Genomic DNA, 21,003 nt, shown 5'->3' with positions numbered 1-21,003 from the left:
GACATTTCTATTATTTTTATCTCCATTTAATTTACTCCCTGCCTTTTCCTTCCTTCCTTTTGCTGACTTTGGGCTTTGTATTTTCTTTTTCTAACTATTTTAGGTAATAGGTTAGGTTGATTTTTTTTTTCTTGTTTCTTGAGGAAGACCTATATCGCTCTGAACTTCCCTCTAAAGATTGCTTTTGCTGCATCCCATGGATTTTGAAAAATTGTGTTTTCATTTGTCTCGATGTATTTTTGATCTCCTTGTTAATCCATTGGTTTTGTTGTTGTTGTTTTTAAGCAGCATGGTATTTAGTCTCCACCTTCTTTTCCTGTTTTAATTTCTATAGTTGATTTCTAGTTTCATACTGCTGTGGTCAGAAAAATGCTTGCTATAAATCGTATCCTATTAAATTTGTTGCTTGAATTGATCTCTTACTGTATCGATCCCTATGCCTTAATAGTATAGCCTTTGTCTCAAGGCCTATTTTGTCTGAGTATGGCCAGCCTTGTTTTCTTGTCATTCCGTTTGCATGGAATATCTCTTCCCTTCTTCTCACTTTCAGTCTGTGTGTGTCTTCTGCCCTAAAGTGGTCTCTTGTAGGCAGCATGCTGAGAGTCTTTGATTTATATCCAATCAGCTATCCTATTTCTTTTTTTTATAGGAGCAGGTAGCCTATTGACATTTAAATTATTGATCAGTATGTGCTTGTTTCCGTTTCATTCCTTGACTGCCGGTTGTTTCTGTAGTTCTTTGTTCATTTCTTCTTTTTGTTTTTCCCATTGTGGTTTGATGATTTTCTTCTGCAGTGTGCTTGAATTCCTTTCTTTTTGTTTTCTGTCTATCTGTTGTAGGTTTTTGATTTGTAGTTACCATGGAGTTCATATATGTTGACCCATAATCATACCTCTGTATGTTAGTCACCTAGTCATATCTCTGACTCTTTGCAACCCCATGAACTGTAGCCTGCCAGGCTTCTCTGTCTATGGGGTTCTCCAGGCAAGAATACTGGAGCAGGTTGCCATGCCTTTCTCCAGGGGATCTTCCTAACCCAGGGATTGAATTCTGGTCTCCTGCACTGGCAGGTGGGTTCTTTACTGCCTGAGTCACCAGGGAAACCCCATAGTTATAACCTACCTGCTTTAAACAGATACTATTAAATTTCAAACACATTCTAAAAGGCCTACGTTTTTTCTCCTCTCCCTCACATTTTGTGTTTTTACATCATTTTTTATATCTTCATGATTATCCTTTTGCTATTTATTGTAGTTACAGTTGCTTTTACAATTTTTTGTTTGGTTTTTCAGTCCACACACTGGCTTAAGTTATCTTCAATCCTTACTATATATTTGCCTTTCTTGTTGGAATTTTTTTCTTTCCTGTTGATGCTTATTTCTCTGCATTTAGAGAAGACCCATCAACATTTTTTTTAGAATGGGTTTAGTATTGTTGGATTCTTTTAGTTTTTGCTTGTCTTAAAATTTCTGTCTCTTTCTGTTTGGAGTGATAATCTTGCTGGCTGGAGTATCCTAGGCTGTAGGTTCTTCTCTTTCAGCACTACCATGTCTCTTCTTTCTGGCTTGCACAGTTCCTGCAGAGGAAGCTGATAGCCCTGTGGGGATTCTCTTGTATGTGACTCTGTGTTTCTCATGCTGCCTTGGGAATCCTCTTGATCTTTAACTTTTACCAGTATGTAATGGTCGTGGTTGTCCCAGCTCTAATGCAAGGTTCTGGTGTGGAGTGGATAGAGCCCGGGCATTTGCCCAGCTGGGAGTGGGGCTCGTGGCACGGTGGTTGCTGGGGTCCCAGTGGCTGTGCTGTGCTGGAGGCCTGGGCTGCATCCGTGGTGCGGTTGGAGCACCAGCAGTGGCCACTGCTGCCCCACCTGGACCACCCGCAGGCCCTCAGGTTGCCCCTACATCTCTAGAGCAAGTCTTTTCTTAGGACTTGGCTGCCTAGATTCAGTCAAGTTGTGGCATGAGGTCAGTAAGCCAGGGTGTTCGCTCAGTTAGGATTGGGGAATGTGGCCACATAGGCAGAACACTCTCTGGCATAAATCACAGTAATATTTTTTTTTGATCTGTCTCCTAGAGAAATGGAAACAAAAATAAACAAATGGGACCTAATTAAACTTGAAAGCGTTTGCACAGCAAAGGAAACTAAACAAAAGGAAAAGACATCCTTGGGTTGGGAGAAAATATTTACAAGTGATGTACTGGATAAGGAGTTAACATTCAAAATATAGAAACAACTCCCAAAGCTTAATTTAAAAAATAACCCCATCAGAAAGAGCAGAAGGCCTGAAACAGACACTTCACCAAAGAAGACATACAGATGGCCCGCAGGTGCGTGAAAAGACGTCCAATGTCACAAATTATCAGGGAGACGCAAGGCAAAACCACCACAAGTTGGTGAGCTGGCTGTCATCTTTGGCTCAGCAGGTGTGGGGATGGCGGGACTATGAGTGGGTGATTGGACCCCGGAAGGTACCTGTAGAGACCCAGTACCTGAACGTTTGGGACAGTGAGCGATCACTGTGGCGCCCGGCCCCAAGGTCACTACCAACAGTGAGCTCCAGGTGGCGCCATTTGTATATAACATGAAAAACCCTGCTCGGTGATGGTGTGGTCCTCTCCATCTGCTGTGGGTGGGCAGCTCTCCTCTGCCCTCTGCACAGGCATGGCTGCTTCTCAGGCTCACAAACCAGAGGATAAACACAAGTGGACACAGCTGAAACTCAACCAACTGCTTTCCAGTGGGGATGCTCTATCCAAGTTCCCTGCCTGTTTCCAGCATTGTTGCTCAGGGCTGAAGACTCACTCACCCCTTACCCTTGCTGTCCGAACAGGATGAGGGCCAGATCCCGAGAGGCATTAGCCAGGCAAAGGATATTTTAGGCCAAAAGAATAAAATTTAAATGAAAATGGAGTTTCTCTTTGGAAATATTAAAGATAACTGACATGGAAAAAAGTAGAAAATCGGAATAGACCAATAACTGAATAAGTTATAAAGGAAGTAAAAAGATCTACGCTCTAAGAAAGGCATTAGACTTTAGATTTTAATTAGGTCTAAAGGCATTAGACATTAGATTTATTAACCAATTCATTGTGCATTCAAAGAAAGAATTCCTAGGTTATAGAAAGTGGTCCAGAGAATATGGACACTACTCAAATCATTTTAATTATTAGCATAATTCTCTTAACAAATCTAGAAAAACAAAATAGAGTAAAATCCAGGTCAATGACATCCATAAATGGAAGGAAAATTTCCAGATAAAATACGAACAAATTGAGCTCAGCAATGTTTTGACAAGTACTCAAAATAACTTATAGGGTTGCTTTCAGAAATACAGAAATACCTCAGTGTTAGAAAGTTTGTCAGTGCATTCCAGCCTATTCACATGTTGAAGATGGAGTAACACTTTGATCATCTTGAGAGGTACAGAAATGTTGCAAATTAAAGGGAGAAGTCGGAAATTTAGTCATCTCCTCCCTTTACTGTTCTTCCAGCTGTAGGGACAGGAAGCTGGGGCACAAATTCATCATTTTTTAAAAGTTTGAGGAGAGAGGGCAGCTGAGGGTGTCTGAATCCTCAACTACCTTGACTGCAGATGGCAAAAACGGGAGAGCCAGAGAGATGGGAGAGCTGTGGGGAGAGAGGGTGAGGGACACTGAAAAAGTGATTGAGGCAGAGAGAGGGAAATGTAGAAATGGAGCAGAGACCAGGAGCAGAGGGAAGCACTGACACTCAGAGAGAGGGGATCCTCGAAGACATTTCCTCATCTGGAAACCATGATTCTGACGCTTGCCAGCCACAGAACTGAGGGCTGAGTCATGTAGTATCTACATGATTTCATCAATTCTGAGCTGCTCTGCTTTCAGCCTCTCTAGAAATTGTATTTATCCTATAACTGAGGGCATCTTACAGTTGCTCTGTGTTGAACAGCAATCACAATGCAATCATCCTTGCCTGGCTGTTGTTTCCAATAATGTGACTGGACCACTACAATCTCATAATATTTAAGCCCAAATATTATTTGAAGAAGGAGTTTGAATCCAGTTGTTGTCTGGAAACTCCTTCCATTGATTCATGGTGAAAGGAAGAAAGCTGAGCTCAGAAGCAAATCCATGGACAGTAGTTGAACATTCTAACAAATGTTCCATCAGTTATGCTCTTGATAGCACAAGGACAATATTTATGGGAAAGCAAAAAGGTTAAGAACTCTAAATCAGAAAATAAGTCAAAATGTTTGCAGTTTACTTTGAGTTGCACTGATGGGTGGATACATGTATATAAAGCCAGTCCAGGAAAAAAATTCTAGTGGGACAACCTTAGACAGATGATTCCCCTCTCTGGGATTCAGTCTCCTCACATCTGTGAAACAGGAATAATAATAGTTAATACCTACCATTTGGAGTCATGAAGATTAAATGAATTAAAATGTATACAGCTCTTAGAGAAATGCCTGGCACATATTAAACGCCATGTAAACATTTTATATTACTTTTAGAAATACACAGTGTTCTGTACATTATTTTTATTCCAAATGATACAGACTGAGTTGAAGTTTTTTAAAGAACATGTTGCTTTTCACTTGACACCTTTCAGTATCTTAATTTTTTCGTGACTTTCATGTATTACTTTACTGAAAACAATTTTAATCATGGCTATTTCTATTTCTAGATAGCAGAAATATCTAATCATCTTGGGACAGACCTTCTGTCTTCCAGAAAAGCCTAGAACGACAGTTTAGTGACATCAGTGTATAGCAGGTATTCACGCCTGACTGCTAAGGTTGCGGGGGATTAGCATAAGGGACAGAGGTCTTCTGGGAGGAAAGGGATTAGCTCCCAGACTCCTTCACTTTGAGATACGGAAGTTTTAGAACATTTCTATTAAACTGGAATGGCCAGATTGTAGTCATCTGTCATGAAAAGGTCAAGGGATTTCTATAGGAAAACTCACCATAACGTGTACAGGTGTGTGTGTTTGGTAGTTAGACACAAGGTAGCTTGACTAGTTAGAGGATCTGTATTCCTCTGTGAGGGGTATAGCAAGTGGATTTCCATGTAAGGGGGAAGGTGATTATTATCTTAACCAATAGGACCACCACAATGAAGGACCACAGTCTGACTGGCATAAACAACAGAAGTTTACTTTTCTTGGTCCTGGAGGCCGTGAGTCCAAGGTCAGGGTGCTGGCGGGATTGGCCGCTGAGGGCTGTGATGGAGCTCCATGCCTCTCCTGCGAGCCCCCGGCTTCCAGGGCTCTGCAGGCAGTCTTCGGCGTTCCTTGGCTCGTTAAGTGCTGTCACCTCATCTCTGCCTTCATCTTCATGTGTCATTCTCCCTGTGTGCACATTTGTCTCCATGGCCAAATTTCCCTCTTTTTATAAGGCCCACCCCAGGCAGGCATATCCTCTGAGTCAGGAATACTTGGCACCGAGAAGACACCATCTGGGTATTTATGTTTATCTGGACTTGAGAGATAAGAAAAAGAAATCTCAAGTTTACTTTTAAAATTAGTTTTATTATGTACCTCTAGTACATTCTCAGTTTTGTTTTGTTTTGTTTTGTTTTTTAACTTTACAATATTGTATTGGTTTTGCCAAATACTGAAATGCATCTGCCAGAGGTATACATGTGTTCCCCATCCTGAACCCTCCTCCCTCCTCCCACAGGAGGTTCGTGCATCGAACCTGGACTGGCGACTCGTTTCATACATGATATTATACATGTTTCAATGTCATTCTCCCAAATCTTCCCACCCTCTCCCTCTCCCACAGAGTCCATAAGACTGTTCTATACATCAGTGTCTCTTTTGCTGTCTCGTACACAGGGTTATTGTTACCATCTTTCTAAATTCCATATATGTGCGTTAGTATACTGTATTGGTGTTTTTCTTTCTGGCTTACTTCACTCAGTATAATAGGCTCCAGTTTCATCCACCTCATTAGAACTGATTCAAATGTATTCTTTTTAATGGCTGAGTCACGCCAGTCAGAATGGCTGCAACCCAAAAGTCTACAAGCAATAAATGCTGGAGAGGGTGTGGAGAAAAGGGAACCCTCTTACACTGTTGGTGGGAATGCAAACTAGTACAGCCACTATGGAGAACAGTGTGGAGATTCCTTAAAAAACTGGAACTAGAACTGCCTTATGATCCAGCAATCCCACTGCTGGGCATACACACTGAGGAAACCAGAAGGGAAAGAGACACGTGTACCCCAATGTTCATCGCAGCACTGTTTATAATAGCCAGGACATGGAAGCAACCTAGATGTCCATCAGCAGATGAATGGATAAGAAAGCTACGGTACATTCTCAGTTTTTTAATTGAGGTATTGGGTTTACAGTATCACATAAGTTTCAGGTGTACAGTAGTGATTCATAATATTTAAAGGCTAACTCTAATTATAGTTATTATAAACAGTGGCTATATCTCCGTACTGTATAATATGTCCTTGTAGCTTATTTATTTTATACACAGTAGTTGTGCCTCTTAATCTTCTACTCCTTTCTTGGCCTTCCCCCTTCCCTGCCCCCACTGGTAACCAATATGTTCTTTTGGTAAGAACATAGAACAAAACTGGTAACCCCTTTATATTCTTTATATCTGTGAGTCTGTTTCTTTTTTGTTATATCCACTAGTTTGTTTTATCTTTTAGATTCCACCTATAAGGGATATCATACTAGATCTAAGAAAATATTGCTACAATCCCTGTCCAGGAATAAACGTTTTGCCCATGTTCTCTTCTAGGAATTTTATGGGGTCATGTCTTAGGTTTAGGTCTTTAAATCATTTTGAGTTTATTTTTGTATATGGTATGAGAGAGTGCTCAAATTTCATTGATTTACACGAAGCTGTCTAGCTTTCCCAACACTACTCGTTGAAGAGACTGTCTTTTTTGCCTTGTATATCCTAACCTCCTTTGTTGAAAATTGATTGACCATACAGGTGTGTGGGTTTATTTCTGGGCTGTCTATTCCGTTCCACTGATCTTTGTGCCATCACCACAGCATATAGGTCACTACAGTTTTGTAGTACAGTCTGAAATCTGGAAAAGGTTATGCCTCCTGCTTTCTTTTTCCTAAGGATTGCTTTGGCGACTCTGGGTCTTTTGTGTTTCTGTATAAATTTTAGGATTATTTGTTCTACTTCTGTGAAAAATATTGTAGGTATTTTGACAAGGGATTGCATTAAATCTGTATGTTGCTTTGGGTAGCATGGCTATGTTAACAATATTCGTCCAGTCTTTGAATCATCTTCAGTTTCCTTTATTAGTATTTTATAGTTTTCAGCATATAGGTTTTTTGCCTGCTTGGTTAAGTTTATTCCTAAGTATTTATTTTGTGTGATTTAACTTTTGTTTTTTACTTTCTCTTTCTGATATTTCATCGTTAGTGTAAAGAAATGCAACAGATTTCTGAATATTAATCTTGTATCCTGCAATCTTGCTGACTTCATCTATTCTGATAGTTGGTGTGTGGATGCTCACTAAAGAGCATCATGTCATCTACAAATAGTGACAGTTTTACCCCTTCCCTTTCTATTTGGATACTCTTTTTTAAAAAAATTATTTTGTTGCCATGGCTAGGACTTCCCATACTATGTTAAATAGAAGTGGTGAGAGTGGGCATCCTTGTCTTGTTTCTGAATTTGATGGGAAGGCTTTTAGGTCTTCACCATTGAGTATTACATTGACTGTGGGTTTGTTGTAAATGGCTTTTACTCTGTTGAGATATGTACCCACTTTGGTGAGAATTTTCACCATGAATGGGTACTGAATTTTGTCAATGCTTTTTCTGCATCTTTGAGATGATCATGTGCTTTTTGTCTTTTCTTTTGTTGGTGTGTTGTATCACATTGATTTGCATATGTTGCAAATCTGGAATGAATCCAAGTTGATCATGGTATGTGATCCTTTTTATGTATTGTTGGATTTGGTTTGTTAATACTTTAAGGACATTTGCATCTATATTCATCAAAGATACTGGTCTGTAATTTCCTTTTTTTGTAGTGTCTTTGTCCAGTTTTGGTACCAGGGTGATTGTGGCTTCATATAATGAATTTGGGAATATTCCCTCCTCTTCAGTTTTTTGGAGTAGTTTGAAAAAAATAGCTATAACTTTTTCATTGTATGTTTGATAGAATTCCCCCAGTGAAGACATATGATCCTGGACTTTTGTTTGCTGGAATTTTTAAAAAATAGATTCTATTTAACTTCTAATGATTGGTCTGTTCAAATAACTTGGTGCTGCTTTACTCAGTTTTGGCTGGCTATGTTTTTTAGAAACTTGCCCAGTTCCATTTTTTTTGGCTGAGAATTGTACATAATATTCTCAGGATTTTCCCCCCCTGTGGCATCAGTTGTTATTTCTCCTCTTTCTTATTTTATTTGGGTTGTTTCTCTTTTCTTCTTGATGACCTAGCTAGAGGTTTGTTGATAGTTTTTCTTTTCAAAAAACCAGCTCTTGGTTTTATTGATTTTTTTTTATTGTTTTTAATCTTTATTTCCTCTCTGATCTTTATTTCCTTCCTTCTGCTGACTTTGGGTTTTGTTTGTTCTTCATCTTCTAGTTCTTTTAGGGGGCAGGTTAGGTTGTTTATTTGAGATTTTTCCTGTTTCTTGAGGAAATCCTGTATAGCTACGAACTTCTGTTTTAGAGCTGCTTTTGCTGCATCCCATAGACGACTCCTGCAATGCAGGAGACCCTGGTTTGATTCCTGGATTGGGAAGATTCCCTGGATAGGCATCCACTCCAATATTCTTGGGCTTCCCTGGTGACTTAGATGGCAAAGAATCTGGATTGCCTGCAATGCGGGAGACCTGGATTCAATTCCTGGGCTGGGAAGATCCTCTGGAGGGAGGCATGGCAACCCACTCCGGTATTTGCAGGGAGCGAGCTCCGCCCTTGGCAAAGGTCATGAGGAAGGAGGCTTGGCATACGCAAAGGCAGGATCAAGCCTCAGGAGTCTCCCTGGAAATTCTCGAGCATCTACCCCCAAAACCAGAGTCTGCCTACTTTCTGCTTTGTGCTTTCACCTACACCTCAGACTTTACAGGGGGCTGTCCCCCACTACCTCTCTCTGAAACAAGAGTTAGCTTACAGCTCCAGTTAATAATTCCTGGGTGTGACAGTGTTTCAACCTACAAACTCCTTTGGAAGTCCTCTAGCCTGCCTGAATAGGTTTTTCCAGCCACATGTGATTGCTCAGAGCCTCCCAACTGTGAGAGGCATGAGATGTTCTAAACTGTCTAAATACAGATTCCTTTGAGCAGTTAAAAGATTGATTAGAAATTGTATTGGTGAAGGGATTTTCACTTGTTGGGCCAATGTTTGCTGCTAAGTCTCCATATCCCTTACCTGCTGTGTCCCTGGCAGTGTATTGATTAATATAATTGGTGTAAATAGTAGCTTTAATGTTTGTAACCTGGGACCCTTGAGTTAATTCTTTTTCTTGTTATAGCGCACCACACCTTTGCTTTGTAGGAATGCAACTTTATCTAATGCTTTTGGAGGGTGGCGCTTGACTTATCACCTTTAGAGAAAAATAAGTTTTCTGAAGAAAGGGTCTTAAAATGTTAACAGGCCTCAGGGCCAGAAGATGATGCAAATCACCTAAACTTTTGCGTATGATAAGTTTGCAGGAAGAAAGCCTGGCTTGCTGCATGACTCTACCCCTTCCCCCATTATCCTCTATGCATAACTTAAGGTATAAAAACTACTTTGGAAAATAAAGTGTGGGCCTTGTTCACCAAAACTTGGTCTCACCATGTCGTTCTTTCTCTTACCTTCTGGCTGAATTATTCAGCCTCTTTTCTCCACTGAATTTCCTCAATGAGCTATCCTTATTCCATTACTCTTTATATCCTTAATTAAAGTTTAATTAAGCAGTTGTTTCCTGATCCTCGACGATGCCGTCCCTGCTTCGAATTCCCTGGATCCACCGGGGCTGGACCCCGGCAGGTATTCTTGCCTGGAGAATCCCCATGGACAGAGGAGCCTGGCGGGCTACAGTGCATGGGGTTGCACGGAGTCGGACGCGAGCGATTGCACGGAGTCGGACGCGAGCGATTGCACAGAGCGACTAAGCATAGCACACGGACTTTAGTGAAGTTGTGTTTTCATTGTTGTTTCGAGGTATTTTATGATTTCCTTAATTTTATCATTGACCCATTGGTTTTTTAGTAGCATATTATTTAGTCTCCATGTGTTTGTTTTTTCTCCCATTTTTCTTAAATTAAAAAAGAATTTTTTTATAAAGTGTTTCGCATTTCTGCCTGTGCTGGGTTTTTGTTGCTGCAGGGGCTCTTCCCTAGTTGCAGCAAGTGGGGGCTACTCTGGTTGCAGCATGCGGGGCTCCTCTGGTTGCTATGTGCAAGTCTCTCTCGTGGCAGAGCGTAGGCTCTAGGGTACTCAGGCTTCAGTGGTTTTGGCTCCCAGCTCTAGAGCACAGGCTTACAGGTTGTGGTGCTTGAGCTTAGTTGCCCCTCAGCATGTGGGATCTTCCTGGACCAGGGGTGGAACCCGCGTCTCCTTCCTTGGCAGGTGGATTCTTTACCACTGGGCCAACAGGAAAGCCCTTTCCCATTTTTCTTTCTGTGGTTAATTTCTGGCTTCAGACTCTTGTGATCAGAAAAGATGCTTGAAATAATGTCTATCCTCTTAAATCTGAGGTTTGGTTTGTGACCCTTTTTATACTCCTGTCTTCCACATTTAGTGACTTTGTTCTGTTTTACATCTTCATGCTTATACTTTTGCTGTTAATTGTAGGTATAATCATTTTTATAATTTAAAATTATTTTTAAAAATCTATATCCTGGCTTATTTAAGTGATCATCAATTCTTCTATATATTTGCCTTTCCTATTGTAATTTTTTCTTTCCTGTAGATCATTACTTCTTTTCTATTTAGAGAAGTACTTTCAATATTTCTTTTAGGGTAGATTTGGTGTTGCTGAATTCTTTTGGTTTTTACTTGTCTGAGAAATTCTTTACCTCTCCTTCTATTCTAAATAATAATGTTGCTGGGTAAAATATCCTAGGTTGCAGGTTTCTCCCTTCCGGACTTTGAATATATCATACCACTTCCTTCCAGCCTGCAAAGTTTCTACAAAGAAATCAACTGACAGCCTTAAAGGGCTTGCCTTGTAACTGACTGTTTTTCTCTTGCTGCCGTTAGAATCCTCTCTTTAACTTTTGCCATTTTAATTATATGTCTTGGTGTGGGTTCATCTACTTTGGAACCCTTTGTGCTTCCTGTACCGGAGTATCTGTTTCCTTTTTCGGAATGTTTGGGAAGTTAGATGTGATTTCTCCCAGGAAACATTTTCTATTCCCTTTTGTCTTTCTCTTCTTTCTGGAACCCCTATTATGTGTAGATCGGCACACTTTATATTATCCCATGGATCTTGTTTTTTTCATTTGTCTTTGTCTGCTGTTCTGATTGTGTGATTTCCATTATTTTATCATCCGGATCACTTATTTGTTTTGTATCATTTAGTCTCCTATTCGTTGCTTCTAGATTGATTTTTACCTTGGCAGTTGACTTGTCTAATTTTGATTGGTTCATCTTTATACTTGGTACTTCCTTGTTAAAGTGACCTGCACTTCTATGATAATCTTTCTGAATTCCTGTAGCATTTTTGTTACCTCATTTTTGAGCTCAAGGTCTAGTAGACTGGTGAGATCTCTTTCATTACTCTTTCAGAGGATTTCTCTTGTTCTTTTAAGGGTAGTTTCTATGAGTTTTCATTTTACTTTCTCTGTCTCTATAAATTTAGGAGAAATAGTTATCTCCTGTGGTCTCGAAGGGGTATTGTAATGTGGCGGCATGCCTGGGTAGACTGTGTGAATCCAGTGTTTTGGGTGCAAGGGCTGCTTTTGGTATGGACGCCAGCACCATCTTTCCCCGGAGTGTGGTGGCTGTCTTTCCCTTGTTTGGGGCATTTCTGGCATTCTGGTGTCCAGAACCTGTGCTGGATGCTGGGCAGGGCTTCCTGTTTGCTGTGTGGCTGTCACTGCCTTGTCGGGGGCAGGACCTGCTCCCCAGTTGTTGGATAGAAGCCCTGAGGGTTAGGTTCTATCAGGCTCTGTTGCCCTTGAGTGCATGCCCTGCCCCAAAGGAGGTGACTGACTGCTACCGCAAGGGAGTCCCGTGTGGACCTGCACATCACGTGTGCTGCTGTCTCTGGTGCTGCTCAGAAGCCGCCCCAGTTCATGTACCTTTCTCTGCTGTGTTCATCCCAGACCTAGTGCTAGGCTGTGGTGGGGGCCGGGCTGTGGTGAGGATCTGGCTGGGGTTTAGAGCCGAGGCACTGTGGCGGCAGGAATCAAGGTGGCTGTGCTTCCTTCGGGGACCTGAGCTGCGTCCCTGGCAGACCTCTTCCAGGACTTGTCTGCTCCAGATCGGGCTCCAGGGGATGGTGCGGGGTGGGTGGAGCCAGAGCGTTTGCCCCTTTAGATTGGGAAGTTCAGCCAGGCGCAGGTCTCTCTGCCCTGACTGGTGTGCAAGCCAGCACCGTGCACTCCTCGTGAGTGGAATCTAGGCTTCTCCAGCCCTGTCTGTCCCAGCAGATTTCCCAGCATGCACGGGCTCCCCACGGTGGCGCTCCGCCCGTATGGACCTCCTCTCCCTTACAGGTCACCCCCAGGGGCACCAGTCCTGTGCTGACGCTGCCCCACCTCCACCGCCCGCCCCACCTGGCTACACGGAGCGCTTTCTTGCAGCATTGGTTGTATGGGAGATCTGTTAGTTTCTAGTTGGCTTCCTGTGAGAATTGTTCCACATGTAGATGTATTTTGGTGTATTTGTGGGGGGAGGTAAGCTCCCTTTCCCCTTACTCCACCATCTTTATCCCTCCCTCACTACATCTTCTTTACCCATTCGTCTGTGATGGATATTAGGTTGCTTTCACAGCTTAGCTATTGTCAATAATGATGCCGTTATGAACGCTAAGATGCATGTATCTCTCTGAGCTAACGTTTTTTGTTTTCCTTGGATATATACCCAAGAATGGAATTTCTGGATCGTATTTTATCTCCAGTTTTAGTTGAGGGAATCTCCATACTGTTTTCCACAGTGGCTACACTGACTGACATTCCTACCTCAGGTACAGGGTTCGCTTTTCTCCACATCCTCCCCTCAAGTTTGTTATCTGTGATCTTTTTTATGATAGGCATTCTGACGGTTGTGCAGCTATAGCACATTTCGTTTGTGTGTGTTTATTTTGTTTTTATTTTTATTGGAATATAGTTGCTTTACAGTGTTGTCTTAGTGTCTGCTATACAGCACAGTGAATCAGCTGTATATACACATGTAGCTCCTCTTTCTTGGATTTCCTTCCCATTTAGGTCACCACAGAGCACTGAGTAGAGTTTCCTGTGCTATTCAGCAGGTTCTCATTAGTTATCTGTTTTATACATAGCATCAATAGTGCATATATGTTAATCCCAATCTCCCAATTCATCCCACCTTGTTTCATTTTTTTAAACAGCTTCATTGAGATGGAATTCACAGGCCATAAAATTCAACCAGTTAAAGTGAGCAATTCAGTATTTTCTTAGTATATTCTTAGTAGATATGTGAAACAGTCACGGTAATCAAGCTTTGAACATTTTCATCAACTCAGAAAGAAACCCCATACCCTTAGCTATCACCTACCAGCCCATCCTTCTCAGTCCTAATCAACTAAGAATTCAGTTTCTCAATATATATATATTTGGCTATTATGTACATTTCATATAAATGGAACCCTACAATATGTGGCCTTTTGGTTTTTCCCTTTTAACTTTTTATTTTACATTGGAGTATAGTTGATTATCAATCTTGTGTTAATTTCAGGTGTACAGCAGACTGGTTCGGTTATAACGTGTATGTATCTGTTCTTCAAATTCTTTCCCGTTTAGGTTGTTATGTGGTATTGGGCAGAGTTCCTTGTGCTGCACAGTAGGTCGTCACTGGTTATCCATTTTAAATACAGCGGTGTGTACATGTCCATCCCAAATTTCCCAGTTATCCCTTTTCCCACCCTTCACAATATGTTCGTTCTGTTTTCTACATAAGTTCATTTGTATCATTTTTCTTTTGGTTTCTGTATATAAGGGATATCAAACAGTATTTCACTTTCTTTGTCTGACTTACTTCACCTAGTGTAATAATCTCTGGGCCCATCCATGTTGTTGCCAGTGGCATTGTTTAATTCTTTTTAATGGCCGAGTAATATTCCATTGTATATATGTACCACATCTTCTTTATCCATTCCTCTGTCAATGAATATTTAGGTTGCTTTCATGTCTTGGCAATATGTGGCCTTTTGATTTTTTTTTTGTTTTAAAGATTTTTTTGGTTGTTGTTGTGGACTATTTTAAAAGTCTTTATTGAATTTATTGCAATATTGCTTCTGTTTTCTAATGTTTTGTTTTCTGGCTGTAAGGCACGTGGGATCCCAGCTCCCTTACCAGGTACCAAACCTACACCCATTGCATGGAAAATGAAGTCCTAACCACTGGACTGCCGGGGAAGTCCCTGGTCTGTTGTATGTGGCTTTTTTTTTAACCTTAGCATATGTCTTCAAGGTTCATTCATGTTGTAGCGTGTGTCAGCCCTTCATTGCTTTTCATTAATATTCACTTGTGTGGCTATATCACATTTGGTTTATCCGTCCATCGGTTGGACGTTTGGATGGTTTGGGGTTTGTGTAGACAGTTTTCTTTTCTCTTGGGTATATTCCCAGGAGTGGAATCATTAGGTCATATAACTCTACGTTTAATCATTTGAGGAACTCCTAGACTATTTGGAAAGTGGCGGGACCTTTCTACATTCCGTCCGACAGTGTACGAGGGCTCTGATTTCTCCACATCGTCACCAACACTTCTCTGACTTTTCGGTTATAGTTATCCTAGTGGGTGTGAATTAGTACTTCACTGTGATTTCGATTTGCATTTCCCTGATGACTGACGTTGGGCATCTTTTCATATGCCTGTTGGTCTTCTGTATGTCTTCCTTGGAAAGATGTCTGTTCAGATGCCTTGCCCATTTTTAACTGGGCTTATTTACCTTTTTATTACTGAGTTGTGCAAGTTCTTTATATATTCAAGATATAAGTTGCTTTTTAGATATATAATTTGTGAACATTTTCTCACATTGTGGGTTGTCTTCCCTTTCTTGATGGTGCCCATTGATGTACAAAGGTTTTTAATTTTGATGATGTCCAATTTACCTTTTCTTTGTTGTTTGTGTTTTTGGTGTCGTATCTGAGTTTCATAGTTTTTGCTCTTACATTTAGGACTTTGATCCATTTTGAGCTAATTTTTTAATATGGTTTAAGGCGAAGGCCCACCTTTATTATTTTGTATGGACCACGCAGCTGTTGCAGCTTCATGTGTTGATGAGACTGTTCTTTCCCCGTTGCATGATCTTTTGGCGACCGTGTGGAAAGCCAGTCAGCCAGACACCAGACCCAGTCCTGTCTCCAGGCGTCGTCACATGCTACACTGTGAACCCACAAGGTCTCCACGGTATGTGGCCTCTTCTTTGTCTCTGGACATGGAGTATCTTTTTTGGTGGGTTCCAGTGGCCTCCTGTCAATGGTTGTTCAACAGCTAGTTGTGATTTTGGTGCTTTTGCAGGAGGAGATGAGCTCACATCCTCTACTTCGCCATCTTGAACCGGAAGCTTTGCTTTATTCTTGCTCTTACTGCGAAAGCATCCAGTTTTTCCCCAATAAGTATGATGTTAGCTTAAGTGTTTCATAGATGCCTTTATCATGTTAAGGAAGTCCCCTTCTATTCCTAACTTGCTGAGAGTTTTTATCATGAAAGAGATTTTTCCAAATATTTATATCTGTTGAGATAATCACATGGTTTTTGCTTCTCATTCTATTGATGTGGAGTATTACAGTAATTGATTTAGGGATATAAAACCAATCTTGCCTTCCTGGAATCAGTCTCACTTATTCTTTGTGTGTGTCCAAATATAAATTTTATTTGGAATAATTAGGGTTTTCTTATAAGCTGATGGATGTAATGCACAGTAGCAAACAGCAGAGAGTTCCTGATTTTTCCTACACGTGCTGGAATGAAAAGCGGTTAGAATCTTGGTTGGTTCCAGTTTTATTTCAGAAAATTTGTAATCGGTTATAGGCCAGACATTAAGATGCAGTTCCCAGGTCCACCCAGGAAAGCTCCTACCCTCAGTCCTGGGTCTGGATCACACCTCTGCTCCTGCCCTAGACACTGGCCCCAAGGCAGCAAAGTGTATCCTTGTGCAGAGCAATAATGTGTCGACTTAAAAAAAAAAAAAACTGCTCAGTGTGAGAGTTGCAAGTTATGTTTATTTGGGGCAAAATGAGGATGATAGCCTGGGAGACAGCATTTTAGACAGTTCTGAGAAACTGCTCCAAAGACAAGTGGAGAAGGTCAGTTTATATATGATCTCGGTGAAGGCGGGGAGTACATGCAATCAAGCACCTATTTTTTGCAGAAAGTTTCTGCTGGTCTTGTGAGGGCCTCTGCTAGTCATCAGGAGCAGTTGTCACCGTGAAGGGCTGTACTGCTGTTCTAGACATGAGCAGATAACAAGGATTGGGCTCATAAGATTGGTTCCTGAAAATATCTACCTACCTGAAGACCTGTTCTGCCAGTTTTCCTCTGAACACAGAGTGCCTCATTTCTGCTCTCTGCTCTCCACCCTGAACTCCTTTCTGGGGGTGTTGGAAATCAGCAGCACATGTTTTAATCCTTGTAGAGGCAGATGGCAAGTGCCAGTTCATAGGTGACAATGGGAAGCCCATGCGGAGCCATCTTTCCCAGCCAGACTGGAAGAGGGAAATCTCACTTGCTCTTGGTGTGTAGTTCTTTTTATACGTTGCTGGACTTGGTTTGCCTAGTGTTTGAAGATTTTTGCATCTGCATCAGTATTCATAAGGGATACTGGCCTGTAGGTCTCTCTCCTTGTATCTCTTTGCCTAATTTAGGTAGCAGGGTGATACTGGCCTCATAGAATGAGCTGGGAAGTGCTCCGTCCTATTTATTGGAAACATTTGTGAAGAGTTGGTATTCATTCATCTTTAAATGTTTGCTAGAATTTAGTGGTGAAGCCATCTGAGTCTAGGCTTTTCTTTATGGGTAGTTTTTAGACTATGAATTAAATATTTTAACTTGCTTTGGGTTTGTTCAGATGTCCTATTTCTTTGTTTCAGTCATTTGTGTCTTTCTAGGAATTTGTTTTTCATCTAAATAATATATTGGCATACAGTTGTTCATAATATTCATTTTTTTTAAAATTTCTGTAAGTTGGTAGTAATGTCCCCTCTTTCATTTCTGATACTAATCATTTCACTCTACTCACGTTTGTTCTTGGTATATCTAACTAATATTGTTACTACATTGATCTTTAAAAACCCAACTTTTGGTTTTTCTGATTTTCACCATTATTTTTCTAGTCTCCATTTCATGTATTTCTGCTCTAATCTTTATTTTCTTCCTTCTGACTGCTGTAAGTGTAGCTTTTTCTCTTTCAAAGTCTTGAGTGGAAGTTTATTATTTTCAGTCATCTTTTTAAATAAAGGTATTTACAAGTATATATTTTCTTCTAAGCACTGCTTTTGCTGCACCCCATGAATTTTGATTTAGGATGTCTTCATTTTCATTTATTTCAAAGTACTTTCTAATTTGTTTTTTTCTTTTGGTTATTGACAAGAATATTGTTTAATTTCCACATACTTGTGACTTGCCCAAATTTCTTTGCTATTGCTATCTGACTTTATTCCATTGTCACCAGAAAATTCTCTCTACCTTTATCAAGATTTGTCTTGTGGCCCAGCACGCCGTTTCCTCTGGCGAATGCTCCACAGGCACCTGAGGCAAGTGTGTCTTCTGCCTTTCTATAGATGTGTTAGGTCTAGTTTGTAAGTGTTGCTCAAATCTTCTGTTTTCTTATTGACATTCTGCCTGATTGTCCTATTTATTATTGAAAGTGGAGTACTGACGTCTCCTAATACTATGTTTCTTAAAGAAATTTATTTCAAAAATTTTTATTTTTGGCCATGCTGGTTCCTCGTTGCTGCTCAAGGGCTTTCTCAAGCTGTGGTGAGCAGGGCGATTCTCTAGTTGTGGCGCTTGGGCTTCTTTTGTTGCGGAGCATGGGGTTCCTGGGTGTGCACGCTCAGTAGTTCCTGCTCATGGGCTCTCGAGCCAGGGCTCAGGAGTTGTGGCGCATGGGCCGAGTTGCTCTGCGGCACGTAGGATCTTCCCAGACCAGGAATTGAACCCATGTACCCTGCATTGGCTGATGGATTCTTAACCATGAGTCCACCAAGGAAATACCCCATTTCTTACCTATGTGGTGGCCACATGTGCACTCAGAGTATAATTTTTTTCAACTGTATACACATGTATTAATATGTATGTGTCTCTACACATAGATACACTATATGGCACAATTTTTTAAAACGAGTTTTTTAATTTTACCACTATTAGGATAGAGCCCAAGTTCTTCTCATGACATATAAAGCCTCATACAACCTGTATTCTGCCTGTATGCCTGACCTAATCTCCTGCCATCCTCCTGCCTCCCTCTCAGCTCGGGCCACACTGACCTCCCTGCTCTAGCTGACAGGTCAAGTAATAGCGGAGCTTGTTGGAGGGGCGCTTAATTGGCCCTGTGTTTAAAGCCATTTGTATTAGCAAAGCAAACAAATGTCTGTGGTGGGCTGAGTGAGTGGGGGTTGGACATCCAGGGGCAGGGATTACGTGGCAACTGCAGCCTCCCAGAGATTAGGAGGAAAGGTGTCTGCTTATATAAGACAGCTGGAGATGGTCCTGAAGGCTGCCAAAAAAGGAACAGTTGTGGGTGAAGGAGCCATCAATCAGGTCCCCTGAACAGGTGGAGGCTGGCGCTACTCTCAGCGGAAAGCTGGGCTCAGAGCTCCAGTTACCAGCACGGAGAATCCAACTATCAAAACCAATGCCAGGGGGGAGGGAGAGGATGAGAAAGAAGCCTGAGTCAGCGGAAAGAGCGAGTCCAGAGCACCTGAGGTGACTGCAGACCCACTAGAAAGGGAGCTGGACCCCAGTAACAATAACATCTAACTAGGCAGTTCTCAAGGTAGGGTCCCCTGGACCAGCAGCATCACTTTGATGCAGGAACTCGTTAAAAATGCAAAGTTTCAGGCTCCCCTTTCTGAGAATCAGAAATTTCAAGGGGAGGGAGGGCAGGGCCCAGCAACCATGTCTTAACAAGCTCTCCAAGGACATTCTCACGTCCAAGTCTAAGAACCATGGATTAATGTCAGTGGGTGTGTGGACTATGCGCCAGGCACTGTTCTGAACGATTTACTTCTGTTAACTCACTGGGCTTCATAATGGTGTTATCACAGAGGACAGCACCATTTTCCAGATGGGAAAGGTGAAGCAGTGACTTCCGTAACTCACCTGAAATCAGAGGGCCAGGCAGAGCAGAGACGCGGCTTGGAGCTGTGCTCTCCCCCTCCTACCACGCTCGCCTGTGGTGAAGCTGCGTCCAGGACATGGCCGCTGGAATGCTTCTCAGACACTCTTGCCAGAACCCATTCCAAGTTTGTGATTTTCTAAAGTTGGACCTGAGAATTTGCACTTTTTCACCAGGTTGCACACTTGGAGAACTGTCCTGTCACTCTGCATTTTCCACACACTGACTGAGTGCAGCTAATGGAAACGTTGACTGGGGCTTTAAAACAACAACAACAAGCTCCATGCGTATAGGCCCCTGCTGGGATGCTTTGGGCTACAAATGACAGAAACCCAATTCAAACTGGCTTAAGCAGAAACGATATTTATACGCTCATCTAACGGAGCAGGTTACGTCTGCCTTCAGGTACAGGTGGATCCAGGGCCGAGGAGGTAGTCAGGATTCTCTTTCCCTCTTCATCTCTCAGCTCTGTCTTCCTTTCTGTGTGGTCATTTCCAGGTGAGCCCTCCTTGCAAACAGGCCCCCAGCAGCTCTGGCCTTGGATCCTACTGGCTTGGCAACCACCACCTTTTGTGTTTTGTGGTGTCCCCCTTCCCTGCCAGCTCAGGGGAAGCCCACCCCAGCTCTCATCGGCCAGGTCTGGGTCACAGGCTCATTTCTGAAGTCGTGGTGGTCAGGGAGATGGAAGAGTCTCAGTAGGGAGGTCCAGGTTATGGGCTCAGCCCTAGAGAACCAGCAGGTGGACTTACCCGCACCCAAAACACACAGATGAAGAGGCAGAATGTGGGATGCTGCAGCCAGAAAAATGGGCGGCTACTGGGCAGGCCAGTATAACGTGTCCACTGCACCACCTTCAGGGAAAGGGCACCAGGCAGCCGACGTGTGTCCCACTCATTAACCTTTCATAAATGGGTCCGAGCACAGAGATGATGGTGAGAGAGGGAACCTGGAGTTTGATGTGTTGTTTTGTTTATACAGAGGAAAGGCTTGGGCAAATAGCCTGTGGCCCTAGAAGTCAGCACAGCGGTTATCCTTGGGGAGAGGGTGTATGATCAGTCCTCTGTTGCTGCTTTAACGACCCCCCTCACCTTAGTGGTATCATAAAATACTGGGACCTGATGACGACTATCATTTACGTGTCTGGTAGTTCGCTGAGCTCTTAAGTATGTGATCGCAGTGGTGGAATTCCTATAAGGTGATGGACGGACACAGCAGTGTCTGCACCAGGAGGCAACCAGCGGGTGGCGGGAGCAAGCAGGACAGCCTATAGTCTGAGACCCACTCAGTTAAACGGGGACTGAAACCAGCCTCACAGGGGCGCTGGGAAGAGTCAAGGGAGTCATGCAGGTAAAGGCCTCACACGCCACCTGACACAGCGCGGGTGTCCCTGTGAGAATAAAAGGAGTCAGGCCTGAGGAGGGAGGGCTCATGCCCTACCCTGCAGCGTGTTACCCCCAGCAGGAAGAGGGGTACCCTGCACTCCCAGACAGGAAGGGCAACCACCTTACTACCCAGAAGCGGGAGGGGACGCTTCCTTCTTGCCTTGCCACAAGCCCAGCCAATG

At 42.3% G+C, this 21,003-nt stretch overlaps 1 long non-coding RNA gene across 1 annotated transcript in view; it reads left to right on the top strand.

Moving 5' to 3' along the window:
* Nucleotides 1-21,003, top strand: part of LOC138991773 (uncharacterized) — a 30,808-nt gene that overhangs the window by 4,018 nt on the left and 5,787 nt on the right. The gene's annotated exons all lie outside the window — the stretch shown is intronic.

The sequence above is a fragment of the Bos mutus genome, chromosome 18 (genome assembly GCF_027580195.1).
Source record: "Bos mutus isolate GX-2022 chromosome 18, NWIPB_WYAK_1.1, whole genome shotgun sequence".
In the NCBI taxonomy this organism is placed as follows: domain Eukaryota; kingdom Metazoa; phylum Chordata; class Mammalia; order Artiodactyla; family Bovidae; genus Bos; species Bos mutus.
This window is presented reverse-complemented; position numbering and strand designations above follow the sequence as displayed.